Source organism: Cavia porcellus, unplaced genomic scaffold (genome assembly GCF_034190915.1).
Source record: "Cavia porcellus strain 051 isolate PalLab524CR breed Dunkin Hartley unplaced genomic scaffold, mCavPor4.1 scaffold_8, whole genome shotgun sequence".
NCBI classification, from domain to species: domain Eukaryota; kingdom Metazoa; phylum Chordata; class Mammalia; order Rodentia; family Caviidae; genus Cavia; species Cavia porcellus.
The window spans coordinates 77,326,187-77,347,690 of record NW_026947491.1 but is presented as its reverse complement, the minus strand read 5'-3'; the positions used below and the strand labels follow the sequence as shown (position 1 = coordinate 77,347,690).

General features: G+C 30.5%; 1 protein-coding gene across 20 annotated transcripts in view; it reads left to right on the top strand.

Annotated features, from left to right (window-relative positions):
• The window catches only part of Mgat4c (MGAT4 family member C), a 698,044-nt gene that overhangs the window by 240,122 nt on the left and 436,418 nt on the right, over nt 1-21,504 (top strand). The gene's annotated exons all lie outside the window — the stretch shown is intronic.

The following is a 21,504-nucleotide window of genomic DNA, read 5'->3' as shown; positions in this document are numbered from 1 at the left end:
AAGAAATGCATTTTCCTCATAGTCATAAGTAATTTTTCCATTAAAATATTACATTTATTTTCACATTATTTTTTAAAATGATATTCGTGCCTATATAGAATGAGCATTATTCTGGGAAGATTGTTAAAATAAATTTCAGTGTTTTTTTTTTTTTTTAAACAGAAATTTATGTTTTTTTTCTTTCAGGCATAATATTAATAATCAATGTTTTTTTATTATATTCATTATTTCTTGAATGGCTTCCACAAGGTAATTACTAGACTGCTTATGTAGATAGAATAAGAATTTTAACATGTGAGAAAGGCATAATATACTTTTTCTTATCTTCTGACCTTTAGGAAAGCCATTCAAAATCCAGAGTCCTTCCTACATTTGTGTTTTCTACTTCATGGATCTCATGCATTTTATCCTCTCAAAGAAGGAACATCTAAAACATTTTCCAAGCCCTAGTTTGGTAACGATTTACATAATTTTTACTCATGGTCTTTTGGTTTAAACTATATATTCCTATCTATATGCAAGCAAAGCCAACCTTTTTAAATGAGCCTACTTAGGTATTTGGGATAAAATAGCAGGCTATGTTGGAAAAGAATTAGTTTTATCAACCTATGCATATAAATTCACATGTTTAACTCTTCCGCAATGTTATATTTTTTGAATATATTTTATATTTTTTTATATTTTTTGTATAGCAGTTGAATAATTATAGTAAAAAAGAGAGAAAATGTTTACTTTAATAATGTTCATTTATAAATTAACTTGCACTACTAATGTTAGTGTATCAAAGACTTAATCAAAACCCTCTTTTCCAGAAGTGGAATCTGATTACCTACCACAACAATAATGAACATCTTAATTACTAGACAGTAAAGCTACAAGCTATAACCCAAGTCTTTAACCCAAGCACATAGATAAGATGGCTGTATTTCCCAAGAAAACTTGCAAGGAAAAAGAACTATTTACCTGACTTTTAGCTCTAAAGTGTAAATAAATATTATACAGGAGAATTATATAGGAGAAATATATATGTATAAATATATATATATATTTATATATGATTAAATTATATATTTTTATATGCAAGGAGATGCATTGTCACAGAGATTATAATAATTTAGGTATTTTAGTTAACGAATAGGTCTACATGATGGGTACAATGTGGCATTTTGCTATATTCTTATTTTGTGGAATAATTAACTCAAAGAAATAATATACCCATCATGGCCATGCTTAACAGCATTTTTGTTGGTGATGTTCTTTGTGGTAAGGGGTGAGAATTTTTGGAAACTATAATTTTGGAGTACACAAAGCTTGTTAAATATTGAATGTTATAATTTTATTGAATATTATATTCAATATTGAAATATTGAATATTATAATTTTATTATAATTAAACTATTGAATATTATAGTAATAAATGAAGGGAGCCAGGTAAAGGAAGAAAAATAGCATCTAACTTCACTTATATTTAGAATTTTAAAAAGTCAAAATAAGAGAAATACAGATAAGACTTGTGGTTACCAGAACTAATAGGAAGAAGTACATAGAACAGATATAGGCGCTGTAGTTGGTAATAATGTATTATAATTTAAGTTGTATTTTAAAGGATCAATAACATTTTCCATTGCACAGTAAAGTGGAGAATTTTAGAAAACTTCATAAATTATGAAAGATAAAAATACTTGATAGCAACTAATAAATTATTCTGTAGCTTATTCAATTTTTTTAAAAAATGACAAAAATAATACAACTGCATACCCACAAATCATAATTAAAATATATTGAGATTTCTCACATCCTCTCCAACTTCTCTTGTCCTTCTCCATCCAACTTTAATATGTAGTTTTGCAGTCTTTCCTGCAGGAAAGGAAGACCACTATTCCTTTCCCCCAACTTCTGAGTGACTTTGGTGCACGCCCTGTGAATGAATTTAATGGAATTATTTTTAGGGGTGAAGCTATCGGGGATTTGAAGTGTGCTTGTTGGTTTGGACTTTCTCTGTTGTGTTTCTGTAGTCCCAGGAACATCCTTTCTATACTGCTGCCATTTCAGACTGTGGCTGTGATGAATATTCGTAAGGTACCAGCGAGGCCCACTGCCTTACAGCTGGAAGCAGAATCCAGCTCAGCACCCGCCATCAACCAGTCTTTGAAGACAAGAGTGAGCGTAGCTACCCACAAGAGGGCTGACCAGGGTGGCATCTACGCTGAGAAAAAGTTCTTATTTTTATTGCCACTGAAATTGTACCGTGATTTATTGTATACAATAATTATGGAATATAATGCCTGTGTTCATAGAAAATTATCCCGACAGGTAGGTAGTTAGGAAATATCAAGTACTAAAACAGGAATATACAAGAACAATGTAAGATAAGTGAAATATTTTACATCTCAATTGTGATTTTGATTATATAGTATCATAAAATTACCAGAATGTATCAATGTGTCATATGAATATGATTTATTCATATATTATTCACATTATTATTCATATATTATTCATATTATTATATGAATAAATTTTATTGTATGTTGAGTGGAAGTTATTAAACCAGTAATCTCCACAAAGAAACATTTTCAGAGATTTGCAATGAATGCAAATTGTCAGAATGTACAAAAATATTATCTGCTACTTAAATATAATTTGACTCTATTCCTGGCAGTATTGCATTTCAGTATCTGAAAGTATATTCTTCAAATATATGTTTATATTATCGTGTTGCTATATATTTTATATTGTCACTAATTTTGCTCTAACATTTACAACTAGTAAATCACATTTCCATATAATACATACAGATCTTAATATGCAAAACAATCTTTTTATTATCTATCTATTATTATGCCATTTATTTCTATTTCAGTTTTCTCACATAAAAAAACTATGCAATATTTAAGTTTTTTGTCTGATTTATCTCAATTAAGCAAGAAAAATAAATAAAAGGGATATATGTAGGAAAGTGAGAAGTCAAATTCTTGTTATTTGCAGAGCATGATCTTCTCCATAGAAGACCCAAGAAAGTCTTTTACTGCTGAATTAATAACGAAATTCAGCAATGTAGTGAGATACAAAATGAACACACAAAAGTCAATAGCATATCTGTACACCAATAATGAATTCAATGAGAAAGAAATTTAAAAGAATTAGCATTCACAATAACACCAAGAAAATTAAATACTTAGGAATTAACCAAACTAAGGAAGTGAAAGACCTCTAAAACTACGACAGGGGTCCTCTGATAAACATCTTTTGTGCTGCAAAAAGTTTGGACACAATGCTTTTGTCAAAAATAATGATCAATTGATATATACTGTGGTTCACCATAAATTTTAGAATGGCAGTTCTGATTAGGAGAAGACAAACGACCAGAAACTATTGAAACTATAAACCATTTAAAGAAAGAAATAATTAAAGGACAAAATAAATGAAATTTGCTTACTTGCTGTATATTTCAAGAGTTAGAAAAAAAGGTAGGAACATTTAGAAGTCTGCCTTGGTAAGCTGCAGAATGACGGCTTGTATGTTGATTTCAGAACACTAACTTATCTTTCCAAATCTATATCCTATCTATTAAAACTTGCAGCATGATTAAAATAGTTTTAATTTTGAATTTATTTTTAACTAGCATTTCTAGCTGCAAATGATTTTAGCATGCAAATTATGGTTGTTTTTGTTTTGCTGTAAAGCTGATAATTTTCAGCCTGCAAAATTTATTTTAGTCTTAATGCTCATGCAAATACATTCATATTTTGAATGTATATGACAATAGTAAAATTAAAGAAGTTGGACAGATCAAGTAATTCTCAAAAGAAATTTCTCTGGAAAGCGCAATATTTAAGTCTTCCAAGACGTTTGATTTTGTTTGTTGATTTACTTGTAAGCCATATTTGTAATTTCAAACACCATAAAAATCAAATTACCTAAAAAAGTATATATTACGTAAATTTATTTTGACCTTTGGTAGCTTAAAATAAAAAAAAAATAAATCCTTCAGAACTTTTTGTTACTAAAATGATTTCTTAAATCATTGAAGGTATAATTATGGATGTCAAAACTCAGAAATAATTGGTTTCTTGATTTGGCAAGTTTTTCACAGCAATGCCAAATGAACGTTCAAAATTTAAGTGTAAAAAATGAAGAAAAATTTCTGAACACTCAAGCAATGCAAAACATTCAATCTGGTCTCAAATGTCACCTTTCAGAGCATGAAAGGTCTCTAGGATAAATTCAGGGCAAGAATGTGAAAACAAGTGTGAATAACTAATTATGGGTTTCTTGGGAACCACAACTTTGGTCCCTGAGTGGAATCCCTTTCACTGAGAAGAATGGTGTGTTTAGAACACTAGAACAAACTGGTACAGTGTTTTTCAAGAAAATATCATCACTCTCCTTTAAAGGAAGATAAACTAGACATAACACCATAGCATTCTAATCTTTTTGTCAAAGTTTTTGCAATAAGTTAAAACATAACTTCAGTGTGTATGCAAGTTCCTTGCTATCATTCCATAAATATCAATTTTCCTTGAGCGATGGATTTACATTAAACATTAAGAAAAAACTCTGTTGCTAAACATAAAATTTGCACAGTGATTGATTCAGCAGCATTCAGATCTGTTGAAAAAGACGCACATATATCATTATGCTAAACTTACTGTATCTTTCCTTTAAATGTATAAATATCCAATTGTATATTCTCAACTTTTAGATACATGAACAGTTCCCAAAAGTTAAACAGTATTTTGTAGTGTGAAAATAAAGAATTTTAGTAATGTTATTTTTCATGGAAATATTTAGAAACAATATGTGACTTATTACTAGTATTGTAATGAAGCAAATTAAAATGATTTCTCATTCTTTGATTCTGCTAATTTTAGGAATACCTAATTTTGAAGTTCATAACTCTTGTTACCATGCATTCCTGGACGTTGTGAATTTTTATTTTTTTAATGTATTCATTTTATTACTTAAGTTAATCTGGGTCTTTAGCCTATATTTTATATCTACATGATAAGATAACTATTTTAATTTTAGTATTTGTCCTGTGCACAAAAATTTGAACAATGTGATGGTTGTTTGGATTTTTAATGTGCATTAGCAAATTTATGCAATTTATAATCATTTCAAAAATGCAAAACCATACTTGTAATTTTTAGATAAAAAATTACAACTTACCATAGTGTTTTCATATGTTAAAAGTTTATTAAAATTCTAGTATGGTTATATTATGGCAGAGATATCATTCTTAACAACATTATTGTTTCAGACAATTTTGTTTACAGGTGAAAACGGGGTAATAGTGTCATTCTTAGGTGCCATATCAGCAACATAAATTGTATAATAATTAGCGATTAAAAAATGAATGTACCAACAATATTTCAATCAATAGATCTTTAATTATTATTTCCCTTTATTGCCTCAACTATTATCCTGTTAATTTTGTGAGTCCAAAATAGTGTTGTTAAATTCGCAGTAGCTACAGATAACCTCCACTTGTGAAAATGTAAGTATTTAATGAATGAGTGTAAAATTTTGTGATTAAAACTCATATTTTAGAATGAAGTGACACAGATTTAAATTAGGTCCTACATTTCTTAATCTCTTTTAGTGAATTTTTATCTTATCCTTGCTTGTCATGAAAGACAGGTAAGTAGAAATATGGACAGATATAATGAGTGAGAGGAGTCAGACTTTGGGAGAGAATGATATTCTAAAGAACACTCAACATTTTAATAAAATAATAGAGGAATTTGAAAATGGATACGGTTGAAATATCTTTTAAAAATTAGTAATTGATGTCAGTTGAACAATATGAATGAGGAAAATGTTCTAAGCAACAAAAGAATATGATCAAAGATTCCTTGCAAGAATAAAACAAGATCTATGTATTTTATTAAAGCAAGTTATGAAGTAAATAAGAATTTCTTAGACCTTTATGTATAGATGTGTGTGTGAACTTGTAAAGGAATGAAATATTAATATTTAATTCAGATTTTGTTCTTTGAAATTCTTAAGCAATAGAACTGAAACAAAAATTAAAAGAAACAAAAAGTTATGTTCCCTAGTAAATAGAGACTAAAATTGTAAGTTATGTGGTAAAAGAAGCATATGAACTTTTTCATATCTGAGTACGATTTCAATGGAAAGTCTTATTAATCTCTGGCAATTTACAAATTTATTGGTGAAAAGAAACAGAATGAATTATGAACATATGAATTAGAGAACATTAGTTGTGAAAGTATGATCTCTTCTGTGCTGAAAATAATTCTGAAAATTCTATAATACATTTGCAAATAGTCTACTTCTCCATATATTCTTAAGAATAAGGTGGAAATTCTCTTAAACAAAACTACAAATTAAAATGTTAGAAAAATGGGAATGCCTGATTTCATATTCAAGTAAACTTTAATCATATGAATTTGTATTGCTCTTCATGAGATTAGACATATTCCAGCAGTTCATTTTCAAGTAAAAATAGAGATACATCTACTTTGTTATGATATTACAAGAAAAGTTGCAACTGTAATAATTTGCTAAGAATGAAAATAGAACTGATAACAAGATTTGGATTCCCTTCCCGAAGTGTAACTTTATGGTGATGAGATAACATCTATAAATTTTGTTTCCCAAGAATAGCTATTGGTAATATTTTATTCTAATACAGATTAATTTTACATAAAAAGGAGGGAAATGTTGGTTTACTGGATGCTTGTATTCTACTTCTAAAAGTAGAACTGTTCTTATACAATCTAATAATGTTCTACAACTGCTTTGGAGTGAAATACAACTTCTGCTTCAAACTGCTTCAGATTATTCCCTAAATAGAATTACTTCTGTTTGGATGTGTATATACTTGGGTGTGTAGTAAGAAATCTAGAAACGTCAGTTCAAATGAAAAATATATAAAATCATAAATAAAAACAAGGAGAAAATTCCTATATGGAGATTATCACTCTTATCTATAGTTGAATATATGCTCTCCTAGCATTTTATATGATATTTATACATATATGTAATTTAAAATTTTTCATTCAAATTAAACTGAATACTTTTCAATATGATTTGTTTGTTTTAAAAATCATTTTGAATGAATACTTCTTGGAAATTAGGTTTAGGTTTAGAGTTAGAGAATGTTCTGTCTCCCTTTCCATCTTTCTGCTTATATATATAACAAAATACACATGACCATATCAATGATGTTAGGAACACTATGGATTTTCTTGTCTCTGAATATGATGTACCCATATTTTATTTTACATGAATTATAGAATGGAAATACTGCATCAAATGGTAATACATTTATGACAGTTATATTTCTATTTTGAGTGTTAGAAAAATTGCAAAAATGTGTGCTTTTACAAATTGTAGAAGAACAGTCATTTTCTTACACCTCACCAGTACTTTTTGAAAGGAATTTTTGCTTATTTTTTGGTGTAGAGTATTAAAAATAGGAAACAGTTATTTATGAATTCTATATTACCTTCTTACACAACCTATAAATGAAAACTATACATTTTTATCAAGACATTTAAAACAATGACATTAAATATGGGTTGTTGCCATATAGAATGTTAGAATGTAATATTTTGAAGGAGCAATCACTAAGATATTTATCTTTTTTCTTCTTAAATTGAGAAAACGCTTTGCAATTTTCTCATTCTTTCTGAATTTTTTCAACCACTCCAAAATCGAACCACTTTAACTGAAAATTATCCAAACACTGTGACAATGTGAGAATGTGAAGGATAATCTTTTATGGAGAAAAATCAAATCACAAAATAATAATTAATCACAGACAGATGAGCATAGAAAATCCCCAAAATGCAATTTAGAACATCAGCTCCTATATTTTAAAAGAACACACAACATCGTTTTATGTTTAGGAAGAAAAAAAAATTCAAGACATTTCTTTTGGAAGACAGAGAGGCAGAGAGCATTTAGAGCAACAGGAATCATTTTGCATCTACTGTGTCAGTTGTTATATTGAGGTTAAGTTGCTAGATTGAGCTACAGTAATATCCTTTTTATATTACTAGTATCTAAGTGTTAGTATGTTCTTGTATAAATTATTTGAAGAATGCCTGGTGTCATGTATTTCTAAGTTTGTTTCCATATGTACAGCCTGTGGCTGAAAAATAACATTTGTATAATGAATTTCAAAATGATAATGTGTATCTCACTAAAGATTTAATGCTAGGTAGTTTAAAGTTTGTTTCATGAGGATTGAGAGAAGTCCTTCTTGCACAGATTAACCTAGCTTTGTTTTGAATATGACTTGTTCGGTATGAAACTCATGTTGAAATTCAGTTGCATTGCCGGGTTTAAGAAAGAAAATGTGTTACACATAATAAAGTTCAGTCAGGCATAAATAAGGGTTCATTTGAGTCATTTGTGCAGATAATCATAATGTTAAGTGACAAGCAAGTCACAAAAGGTTGAATAATGCATAATTTCTCTAGTAGGAGATAACCAAAATATAAATAACTTAAAGAATAAAATGAAAGAGCCACGTTAAAAATGGGAAGGTACCCTGCATGCAGATGAAAAAGAGATCTGAGGAAAAAGAGAGAGAGAGGGCAGGAAGGAAGGCAGGGAAAATAAATCAAGAAATTGTATGTGTGTGTATCCCCGCTCCAACCAAGGTGAACATGATCACTGTGTAACGGAGCAAGAGACTAGCGCAGTTTTAGAAAAATAATTTGCCTTACGAGGCTATTAGGTTGGGTTTCTTCCTATTTTTTTTACAGAAATATGAAATAAAGTTTCATAATGAAATCATAAGATAGCAACAATTGTTATAACACCATGTATCATTAGTGTCAGAGTAGTTACAGTACAAGACACAAAAGGATTCTAATAAAAAAGAAACAGATAACAACACGAATAAAAGTAAAAAACAAATTTTAAAAATCCAAATGTTTCTTTTTAGTAAACAAAGATAAACGAGTATTATAATGACTTTTACATCTCCTATGGCACATTGAGTGCAAACTCCTTAAACACATTGACTCTATTTTTTTCCATTGTACACACATGACAGAGGTTAAGTGGAGAAATAGCTGTTGCCAGGAGTGAGTGAAAAAATTAATTGGTTCACAGTTATCAGTTTTGTAAAACAGCTGCAAATATCCCAGAAAAAGTGACTGGCACGTTTTAAATGTGGAGTTTTACAGAACAGAGAAGTGGAAAATAAGCATTTATAAAGTCCTGTGCATACGATTTTTTGATCTACAAGTCTCTTATTTTGGATTAATTTGAGCATCTGGATGTATGTTTCTCCTTTTCTCCCAGTTATCTGTGTTACTGGTTGATTTCCTTTGAAAAACTCTAGTGTGAGTTTTCTTTTATTCAGCCATATTGAATCTCCGGAATTTAAGCACTGATGTATGAGATGAGAGATTATTTTTCCAAATTGTGTACTGTTTCTCACATAAGAGGTCCCAGTATAATTTACCTACAATAGTTCCTTAAAAATCTGTTCATGTGAGGTCTTGATTCTATTCCCAGTACTAAAAAATAATAAAATAAAATGAAATATATATTCACCAATTACAAACTTCAGAAGTTATGGAATGTGTCAGAACCTGCATATTAATGAAATGTTTATTTATAGCCAAAAAGCCCAAAAGGTAGTAAAATTTACTTTTTTTTTTATTGTTCCGCCGGAAAGATACTATCATTCGCATATCAACTTTGTCTCTGCTTTTTGTTTTTCTTCTTCAAACTCATATTGAAGCTTTTATATAAAAGTTTCTCTAAAAACTATTCTTTTTAGTGTGGTGACTTAAAATATATTTAAATTTTTTCTAATTTTTGTTTACTGAATATTAATTAACTTTACTAATAGAAAAAATATAATTTGACCAATATATATTTTATCAAATAAAATATATAAAGCTTAACATTTTTAAGCTTTAGAAATTATTTTTTGCATAACATCAGAGAAATAACTTTTCACTGAGATAATTTAAAGAAATACAAGTGCTAAAGATTCCTAAATTTTGACATACACAATAAAATTCAATATTTTCCTGAGAAACTAAGAGAAAATAAACCACTTAATTCATTTTTTGATTCTTGTCTTAAAATTTCCTAAAATATTCTCTTTTCTTTCCTTTCTTCTTCTTCTTCTTTTTTTTTTTTTTTGACAACACAAACTTTTCTATTTGATCTATCTTGCAGACTTAAACATACATACAGTTATGTTCTTTCGAGCTCATTCTTTCTTTTCATTATTACACTATTTTACTTTTTGGAACTTACTAAAAAAATTCACACAATTTTAAATTTCTCAATAAGTGGAATATTTTAACAAGAACAAAGGAATACCAATCCATACTTATGATTATTATGGTATACTTTCATCTGTAGTAAAGGAAACATTGTTAAACTTTTGAGGTAATTTAATTATATAATTATAGGATATATAAATAATGAGCTAAGCTGTATAATTTGAAGAAATAAATAAAAAACTTTAAATTAACTTTCAGTATAAGATGTATGTAGCAAGAAAATCATAGTAACGGTAACAGAGCAATTAGTTCAAATGACAAAAATACCTATGCAGAATCTCCAGAACAAGGTTATCATAGTTAATTCAGAGTAACAGTGCCAGAAACAATAATACTATTGTTGCAGTTTTAACAATGTTTTTCAAATAGCAGTTTTTGAATTATAATGACAATTAACAAACATGAAATTGGTAACATTAGCAAGTCTATGAAGGCACATGTTAGTTTACAAAAAGATAATACTTGACAGTCTCAAAACAATAGCAGTAGTTTGAAATTTTAGTGTGTACATTGTACATCTTTTAGTAGTTCTTCTAAAATATTGTCTTTTCTCAAATCTGGAGCATTAATATTAATATGAAGTTTATTAGAAATGTAAAATTTTAGAGCACTATAGATCTTATTAATTAATGATCTAAAATCTTACAAGATACTCAAGTAACTCTTAAATAGTAATTCCAAAACTACTCTTTAGTACCAGTTTTGGTGTCTAGTAAAAGAATAACATTTTTGGCAGGACATGTGAACCTGCTAATTACCCATAAAAAGTTTATTTCATAGGAATACTACCTATGAAAACAAACACAAAAAGTATCATTTATAATCAGTGAAATATTCAATGAGAATTTGAAAATTATTTATTTTTTAGATAGAGTAAGAAAACTGACAATAATCTCTAACTCTAAATCTTCAGACGTCAAAGTTAATCAAAACCTGCAAGCAATCTAGTGAGTGGTTACTTAAAACGTATGTAAATATCATTAGCATCATTTTATTTTATACAGTTTTAACTTGCCCAACTCTCATTTTCTCCTCTGAAATTCTGTTAGTCACTTGCTATAAATAACCACAGAAAATTCACGGCAAGGCTGAATGTCACTAACAGAAGGTGTTATTCCTTCAAAGTCTCATTTTCACAGAGTTATTATCATTTGACACATTCCTTAGTTTCCTAAAGTCCTTATTTGCTAAGCTGCCTGTACTTGAAATGACACATGGGTTGCCCAGTGCGAAAATTTCTTTTCCCTGAGAATTTGCTTTAAAAAGAGACATAATTTAGTAAATTCATGCACAATTGAAGTGGCAGATAGTAACTGGAGAAAAGAACCAGACTAGCCAAAAATGTAGAAGAAACTTAGATTTCTATAGAGGTTTTTAAATCTTGCACTTGCATCTAGGTATCAGGAAAACACATTCATGCATGTAGCTGCTTATGTTGTGTCCAGGGGGCTGCTCACAGCTGCTCTGCTGTGGGCTGGCAGCTTAGCAGGATTCATAAACTCCATTTCAGTGAAACATTGAAGATGCAGAATTTAAGAAAAGAAAGAATTTACTGGAAGGAAGATAAAGGAGAATATAGATCGCTATCCTGATAAGAATGGGTAGGGTACTCCAGAGTCCCTGTCCTTCTCAGGGCCTTGTCTTTCATGGCACGGGAAGGGGTGCTTTATTCACAGTTAGCCTGGAGTTATAAGGGGCTGTATAGGTATCTGTTGTACTCTATAATATGTGATGAATGTGATTACCCTGCTGCGGGTAATATGGTGACCCTAGAGTGAATACATGTGTACATACGTATGTTAGTGCATAGGTGTGATTGCAGACTGAATAAGGGCTTTCCTTAAAGTTAGTCATCCCCCTCCACCTTTGCTTCTATGGAGGTGGGGGTGGCTTATCATTTGTGCACCTGGCTTTCTCTGTGTTCTGCCTGTGATCCCTCTCTCTGGTAAGTCCCTAATACCACCTGCACTATTTTTTTTGTCATTACTACTGTTTTTTTTTTCCTTGTTCTCTACTACTTCAGTCTTTGAAATTATTCCCAGAGGAAATTCTCTAGTAAATGTTTAAGTCCTTTTAGACAGCATTAGCCAGAAGACTTAGTGAGTCTCTTATTCTATTTTCTTTTCTATGGATCCCTGCCCCTACAGTTACATGCCCACGGTCAGGCTCAGGATCAGAAATGACCTGACCCTTTCTCTTACCAGTATCTGAATTAGCTGATTGATATAAGAAGGATGTAAGAACAAAGACAGATTTAAGCACCTGCCGTGGTGTTGAAGGTATGCTCCAACATGCACATAGAGCGCTTTGTCAAAAGATGGAAGATTATTAATTTTGGCAATATAGAGAATCATTTGACCAATCAGCCAAATGAGGGTTAAGTGGCTACATACTGCTGAAAATATAAGCTTTACAGAATTAGTTCAGAAGTCTTCATACAAACCTATAATGAAAACAAGCAGCAGCAATAATAATCTTGGAGGAGTTACTTCATGGCATTATTTTAAATGTTCAGCTTTCAAATATATAAAAATTTGGGACATGTAAAGAAATGAAACAATAATACATATATTCAGGGAAAGAACAATTAATAGCCATCATTGCTGAAAAAGTACATTGTTAACCTATGCTATCTATTGGACTTCCTAAGTAAGGTTTTAAATCAGATTTTTAAAATTTCTTAAGCAATGGAAGGAAACTCCACTTAAGACAGAAAGTTACCATATGTGAATTACTTCATCTGTTAAAAATAGAACTATTTTATAAGTAGACAGTCTGAAGCTGAAAATTTAGTAATGAAAAGGAAAACTTCCTTGAAGGAGCAGAAAAGTATTTCTGAGCTTTCAGAAATTGTGCCAGGAAAGTTGGTGACATGTCAATTAATCTGTCCTGTTTAAAATAGGAAGCACAAACACTAAGAAAATGAAGAACCTCAGAGCACCATGGAACACTGCCAAATGCTGTAGCACAGAGAGGACATCCCAGCAGAAACAAGGAGAAAACAAGAGTTAGGAAATTCCCAAAAGCCCAGCTTTCAGAGAAAATATTAATTTATGCATCCAAATTATTAAAAAGTTACAAGTAGAAGTATCTCAAGAAATGCAATGTAAGACATGCATGATAATTTTTAAAATTAGAATATAAATGATACTGAAAGCAGCAACAGAGACATGATTTATCACATATGAGGGATTTTAATAAGATTAAAAGCAAATCTCTTATACAATATGATGGAGAAGGGACGGCAGTGGCACAATATGTTCAAATCATTAAAAAGAGGAAAATAAGAATTCTTTCTCAGGAAAACTGCTTTCAAAGATGAAGGAGAAATAAGATGCTTACAAGATGAAACAGGAGAAAATGTATTATAAGCAAATGTTTTGTACAAGAAATACTAATAAGAGTCCTGAGGTGCAAGTTTTTAAAAAATGCTGGACAATATGAGTTATCTACATGAAAGAAATAAAATGAAACAATATCCTTATATAAGTAAATAATCTGTACATATATAGTGTAAATTTGTTCTTTATATTTTCTGATTTAAGATAAAGTTAAGTAGCCATAATAAAAATATGTATTAATAAGCATACAATGTACAAAAATGTAATTTTTATAAAAATAAGCTCAGAAAAAAGAGCAGAGAAAATTATTCTCAGTAGAATCAATATTTTGAATAATACAATAAATTGAGATTAAGCTAAAGTAAAATAATAGAGATTATATTGCTAATGTTATTCCTTGTGACAAATTCAGAAAACAACTCAAAAACTAGGAAAATATGAAAGAAAATGGAAAATATGCAAGAGTATTTTTAGTATATCAAAAATATGCAGATACACAAGCACATATACAAAAAAATAGCAACAAGGATCAGAGGAGCAAAATATACACATAAAACATAGCAAATAAGCCTATTGTGTAAATAATTATTTAATCATAGAATTATATAATCATGTAAATAGATTAAATGCCCCCTGAAGAAAAGATTGGTAGGATGCATTAAGCATTATGTAACTATCTTCAGACCACAAGAGACACTTTAGATTCAAAGACAAAAGATGTTGAGAACAAAAGTATAGGAAAATGAATGCAACTTGGTACTGCAATGTTAAGAAAAGTAATTCAGACATAGAGGCTTACATGTCGTATAGTTTCTCTTATACAAACAACTGTCTATTTTATGAGATAATAAGAAAAAAAGAAAAAGCACAAGTGACAAAGTTTCTAAACCTTTACTTAGTACAATTGTCTTACATGTTTTACAAACTTGTGCTATTATTCTATCATAGATTACCATATATTATGTGTATATGATAATTGATCTTATAAATCCTGTTAAGATAAATAAAAGAATCCCATGATAGAAATATAGAGGGAAGTAGAGGGGGAAGATAAGGGAATTGTAATGTTTTATATGCATGTACCAATTCCATACAGTGAATGTAATCATTATGTATTGTAATATTATACTAATAAAAGTAAAAAGACAAATAAAAGTATAAGAAAAAGATATATCACCTATAGAACAGTAAGAGACAGGTAGATTGAGGTGCTATATTGACTAATATAAGACAAAAGAAATTTTGAGGCGTTTCTATTAGAGTCAAAGTAGTACATATTGGGATACAATAACGTATTAAGAAATCATAATTTTAAACATAAATGCAGCTAAAAACAAAACTATTCTAGTAAAAAATATAAAAATTATTACCTAGATATTCTGAAAATGACTGTCAGTTTTCATGATTTTGAGGATGATGGAACCTCCTAAATTATTACGAGTTTGTAATCAGAAGAAATTTACGTGGAAGGCAAATGTATGGGTCAAACAGTACAGACATTTGAATGGAAAATTATGAGACAAAGTAGAAAAACTGAACCTAACATATGCTGTGCATTTGTCTTGTTTTATGATTTGTGATTTATTTTATAATAACTATATAAACAATATCATTTATATATTGTTTATATACTTTATAGTTATTATAAATATATATTATAAATAATAACTATATAAACTATAAAATCATTTATACAATATCATTTATATAGTATAAACTATAAAAATGATATTATAAATGTTATGATGTAACTTATACAAGCTTGAATGTGGATATACAATGAAGAATTTGTCCTACCCACTTTATTAAAATAGAAGTAAATAAAGGGTCAATATTATAATAGCTGGGTCATTAAGACAATAATAACTCACTAGAATACACACTACATTATAAACTGTACACTCTATCTGTATACATGTATATTGGTGAGTATATAAAAATATGTATGCTATGTTTCTTTAAAAGCAGAAAAACTTGGTTCTTTGTTGCATTTATTTTAAAATATATATAAAGGTTCTTAAAAAGAACTTCAGTAACAAAAATTGATTTATAATGCAATTTTCTTTTGTATATTCTTTCAGAATCTTTCTCTAAGTACAATAAGAAATAATATGATTCTGACTCATTTTTGTATATGTTTCAATTTGAACCCAAGGAGTCTAGTTTACATTTTATTATAAAAATATATGTACAAATTATCAAGGTATTTATTTAGTGTGATATGTAGTCATGTAACATGGATCTATTGATAACATATATAGCTTTCTTCCAAAGAGTATGTATGATTACATTCAAATTTTAGTCAGAATAATTTCTCATCTCTTTTCTGTTCTATTCTTTTTTGATACCTCGGTTTGTAAGAGCCTTCCTTACACTGTCAAATTCATTTTGAAGAGGTTTCATCATGCCAACATTTGCAGGTAACTTAAAATAAAGACTGTATTCTTGCTCTATAATAAAATCATTGCACTTAATAAGGGTACCATGAATTGCTTGAAGATTACTGATGACAGGAGCTATTGATATTTCACATGACTAGTCATTATCTAATCTTTCCTTTTATCATTTAAATAAGATTTGAGAAGAGTTTTGTTGCCCAAGATATTTCAATTATAGAAAAACATAGTTAAGGTTAATGAAGCATATGACCTTTTAGAAAATAATTAATTCAATGAGACTTTTCTTGGAATTTATCTACTATAACAGCTGAAAAACAATACAAAGTTTGTACGCACACACATGTGTTAACACACACGTGTACACCCAAGCTGTTTCTCTCTCTTTATCTGAATAACACCACTTCATTTAATGCTATAAAACACAAAGAAATACACACACACACACACACACACACACACATATAAAGAAAAAAATACCTAAGAATTAATAAAAATGCCTTTTTTGACATGCCATTTCTTTATATTATTAAAATGCCACATAGTATAAATGTATTCACATTTTGGGCTATTTCTCTCTAGGCTAGATCTTGGAAAAAAGGAATCTGTTTTATGTGATTTTTTTTTTTTTGTGTGTGTGTCTGTATCTAAATTCCTAGAATAGATATTGACACATGAAATGGAATTGCAAGCTTGAATTTTTCATAATTTACTGGAATATAGATTTAATTACAATTTTCAAATTAAAAAATATTTGCTATTTGATCACACTCTTGGTCTGTACAAAATGTTTTTTTTTTATCATTCAGGATAGTGTGGAGCTATAGTGTGTATTTTTATAATACTTTTTAAATATGTAAGATAACAAATTCTATGATTTCAACTTAGAGCAAATTTAAACAATAGTTTCTCCTGCAATAATTTAGAATTCTATTTTTAAAATAAAATTATAAGTTAAACGTCCTGAATTTGATTTTTTAAAATTTCTTAAGAGCTACATGGTGTTGGAATGCTTTTTCAATTTATATTCCTCAGTTTCTTTTAAAAGGGTGTGTAAATAATAACAGTATTATGAGAACTTAATTAGTTGATGTATTAAAAATTTTAAATACATTATGTATAATCAATGTGCAAAACCTGTAAATGATAATGTAATAAAGACAAGGATTATATAATGTAAAAATCATGACACTTCACCATATTTATTCTTTTTTTTTTTTTTTTGAAAAAAACAAAATCAAATAAGAAAGAAAACAAAACAGGATCATTCAAAACAAAAGGTTGGACAATGCACATAATTAAAACCACAATACAAGGTGTTTTACAATGGTTACTATGATGTCTCTTATTATCTGCAATGGGATTGTCTATATCATCAGGCAGAGTAAAATTGAATATAGCAGTACTTAACAATATCAATAAAAATGAAACATTGGAGTCAAAAGCAGGTATTAGTCACACCAGAATGGGTACCTACCCTAGTGAATCTTCACATCTTCAGAATAGTTGCCTATACTCTTAGACTTGATACTATCAAACATAACAGATTTGAATAAAATCTCTCAAGACAAGATAGCAATCTAACAAATTAGATTCAAGAAAGATCAGTCATAATAAGACAGTGTAAGTAATACAGGCCTTCAGATTAAGTTAATAGGAAATTAATGATGGTTACCATAGTATACCCTGCTATTTTTGGAATAGCTGTCTGTGCCCTCAAATCTAATACAAGTAGACAGACTGCAACAAAATATAACCAAAATAAATGGAGCAATGAGAACAATGTAGGTTTTAAATCATGATACACTGTTAACAATGTCCTCTACCTTCCTTTTTTAGGCAGTTCCTTTCCTGTCACTTTCACATGGTGCATTGTATATTATGGGTCCTACTAACTCCTTTAGTTTTTAGATTAGGGAGGCAACTCACTATTTACCTAAGTGCTTCTGAACATTTTAACCCTTGAGCTTGGTCTTAAGTTGTATTCCTTTACCTACAAACGCCTCCAGGTTTTCCTTCCTTATCGCTGAGTAGTTCTCCACTGCACAAAAGCATTATGTCTTTCCAACCTATCTGCAGGTTCTGGACAATCTACCTCTGTTTCTCTCTGGTTCCCTGTCATATAGAGGATTATTTTCTAATCTTTGACTTTCAGTCCCTAAACCCTCTTTCACATTGATTATATTTCCTATACAGAGCATCTCACTTGACCCTATCTCCTGATCTACTCTGCATGTGTTTCTTTTTATTAGTGTATCAAGGCCATCCGTGCTGGGGTTTATAGCCAATCTTTTCTGCCTCATCTCTGCTATGCTGTTTTTCTGCCATTGTTTGTCTACTTTTCCCCTTTGTTCCACTGTCTGCCCATTAATTGAGGCCTCTCTGCCACTGTTCCTGAAACTATGTTTTCTCTCTCTCTCTCTCTCTCTCTCTCTCTCTCTCTCTCTCTCTCTTTCTCTCTCTCTCTCTCTCTTTCTCTCTCTCCCCCTAGGAAGTCCTTCAGTATTTTTTGTAGGGTTGGATTGGTGGGCACGAACTCCCCAGTTCCTCTTTGTCATGGAAACATCTTGTTTCTCCATTAATATTGAGAGATAGTTTTGCAGGTTGGAGGTTCTTTTCTTTCAGGGCTTGAAATACTTTGCTCCAAGCCCTTCTTGACTTGATGGTTTGTGTCAAGAAGTCTGTCATGGTTTTGAAGGGTTTTCCCTTACAGGTGGTCAGTTTCTTTTCTCTGACAGCTTTTAATATTCTGTTCTTGTGATACATTTTTGGGATCTTCATTATTATATGTCTAGGTGTAGATCTCTTTTGGTTGTAGCTGGCTGGAGTTCTGTATGCTTTATGTCTGAGTATCATTTCCATTTCCTATGCTTGGAGAGTTTTCCTTAGTTATTTCTGTGAATAGCCTTTGTATTTCATTTGTGTTTACCCTTGCTTCTTTACTCACACTTTTTTCTTCTTAAGTTATAGATCCTCTTGTTGTCTTCTAGCCTTTGTATTGTTACTTCCTGGTTCCTTATTATTTTTAAGAGCTCTTTCCTTTTGTGATCACATATTGCAAACCTGTCTTCAAGGTTTGACAATCTATCCATAGTTTCTTTCAAGCAATTTTGCTGGCTTTCAATGGAGTTTTTAGTTTCCTGATAATCTCTTTGAATCTGTTTCATCTATTCTAGATTTCTTTTTTTTTTTTTTTTGTATTCTTCATAGAAGGTTTCTCTTCTTTTTGGGGCCTCCTCCATTCTTCCAACTGTGTCTTTTGATAGGTGCTTAACATTTCTTTATTAATATTCTTATATCTTGCTTTACTTGTGTTAGTATTTCTGTTTTGAATTTTTCTATAATGTCAAGAAATTTCTTTTTGCCAGCTGATGCTACTCCCAATACTGCAGGTTTACTGTCCTAGATTTCTTCTGTGTTAACCTTTCCTGGACCCATATTATTTGGGATGGCAGCTGGAGACTTTTTTTTTTTTTTTTTTTTTTAATTTCTCTTGTCATGTTTCTGTTTCTTTCAGACAAGTGTCTTGTGGAAGTTCCAGACCCTTTCTGTATTGGTTACTATTGCTATGAAGCATGCTGTCAGGGATTGCTGCCCTCTCCAGTTTTCTGTTGATCACTAAGGTACAAGCAGGGGCAATGCAGGCTGGTCCCTTCCCTCCAAGCCAGTCAACCAGCAGGGGTCTTCACCATGTTAGTGTGTGCCACGCAGATGGAACCAATTTGGGACACCTTTAAGGGCAACTCTGTCCCTGGCTACTGGGTCCCATAAGGGGTAGGACACAGTCCAAACAGTTCCCACCAAACTGCTCTGTGCCAACTGAAGATGCTACATTTCCAGGTTCAGGCCTGTCTTGCCCAATTACAATATGTCAACCAGCTGGTCACCCTCTTCTGTGAAAGGACCAAATTCCAAGCACTCACAGTGGGCCAGTGCTGATCTCCACATGGGTTCCATTCTCCATGGTGACATATCCTCCTGCCAAGGTCCTTAGGCTCGCCAAGCCCCGACTTCAGCATGATTGAGAGTTGTCAGACTCTAGCAAGGAGAGCACATCTGGCTCTAGCCTTCAGTACATGTTTTTCTTTTATTTTCTTTTGTTTTATTTGTTTTTTTTCTTTTCTTTCTTTTTTGTTTTTCTGTTTCCTTAGTTTCTTCCTGGGTCATGAGAATCCCTCTCCTTTTGTCTGATCTTCTCTATGGTGTTAAATTCTAGTGTCTGAGCTATTTCTCTCAGAGGCTTTTAACCTTGCTATTTATTGATCTGTCATCTTCTCCAATTTCCACCATAATTATTCTGTGAAAATCTATATTTACAGTACCCTTGTTCAGAAAAGATTTTTATGAGGTTGCTGAACCTAAAATGTTAATTCTCACATTTCTTGTGTGCTTCTGTTTTGTTCAGATAGATATCTTTCCCGTGTCACTGAGCAATATAGTCTTAAAATCATAGTTACTAATGTTTTTTCTATTTTTAAAATTATACCACAAATGATTCAAATACTCTAGAAGTAACAAAAGCATCCACTACATAATAAAAAATTATTTTGTGCACTTAGAATTTGAAATTACTTTGAAAAAAAGTATAAATTCTTTGTGCAAGTTGAATATAATTTAAAACATATGCAAATTTCCTTGTTTTCTCAGTTACTCACCAAGCAGAGTTTAGAGGAAAGGCTTGTTTTGGCTTACAGTCTGGGAAAGTTTAAGTCTGTTGTCCAAGGGAGGGAGATAAGGCAGAGAGGCATGCAAAGGAGAAACATCTCTTCGCATGCAGCAGAAAACAGAGAGCTCAGTGGAGAAGAGAGTTATACCATGCCTGCCCATACCTCCAATGACCCACCTCCTCCTACCATGCTTTAACCTCCAGTTTGACAGTTAGCTATAAATTCATCAGTGGACTATCACACTAACGAGTGCCATGACCTTGTGACCCAATCATCTCTCCAAAGCCCTAAGTATGTCCATATGAGGCTTTGGAGGCATAGCTAGGAATAAAAAAATAACAGTGGCCAATTATTTTAGTATTCCATAAAATTATCTCTGTGATTCTTTGGCATTCACATTCTATTTAGTAATAATTTATGAAATACGGTATCTTGAAAACTATATGAAGAACTTTGCTATTCTTTCATTCAATCATTAAATAAACCTTTGCATTAATGAAAATGTTCTTATTTTACAGTTAAAAGAGTTAGGTTTAATGAGTTTAAATTTATCAAAGATTTTTCCAGCAAATAAGTAGAAATATTTGAAAGTTGAAAACAAGCATTCTAACTAGTATATTACTCCTTAATTTCCAAGTTATAATATTTCTATCATATAAGTTTATCATTTTTACAATGTTCTTTAAGATGTATAGAGTTAATAAGCTGATTTCTAAGTTTTGCTTTGCATTTTAAATATATTTTAGGATACTGAGCAGTTTATACAACTGTGTACAGTTTGTAAACATAACGATTATGTATGTATTTCATT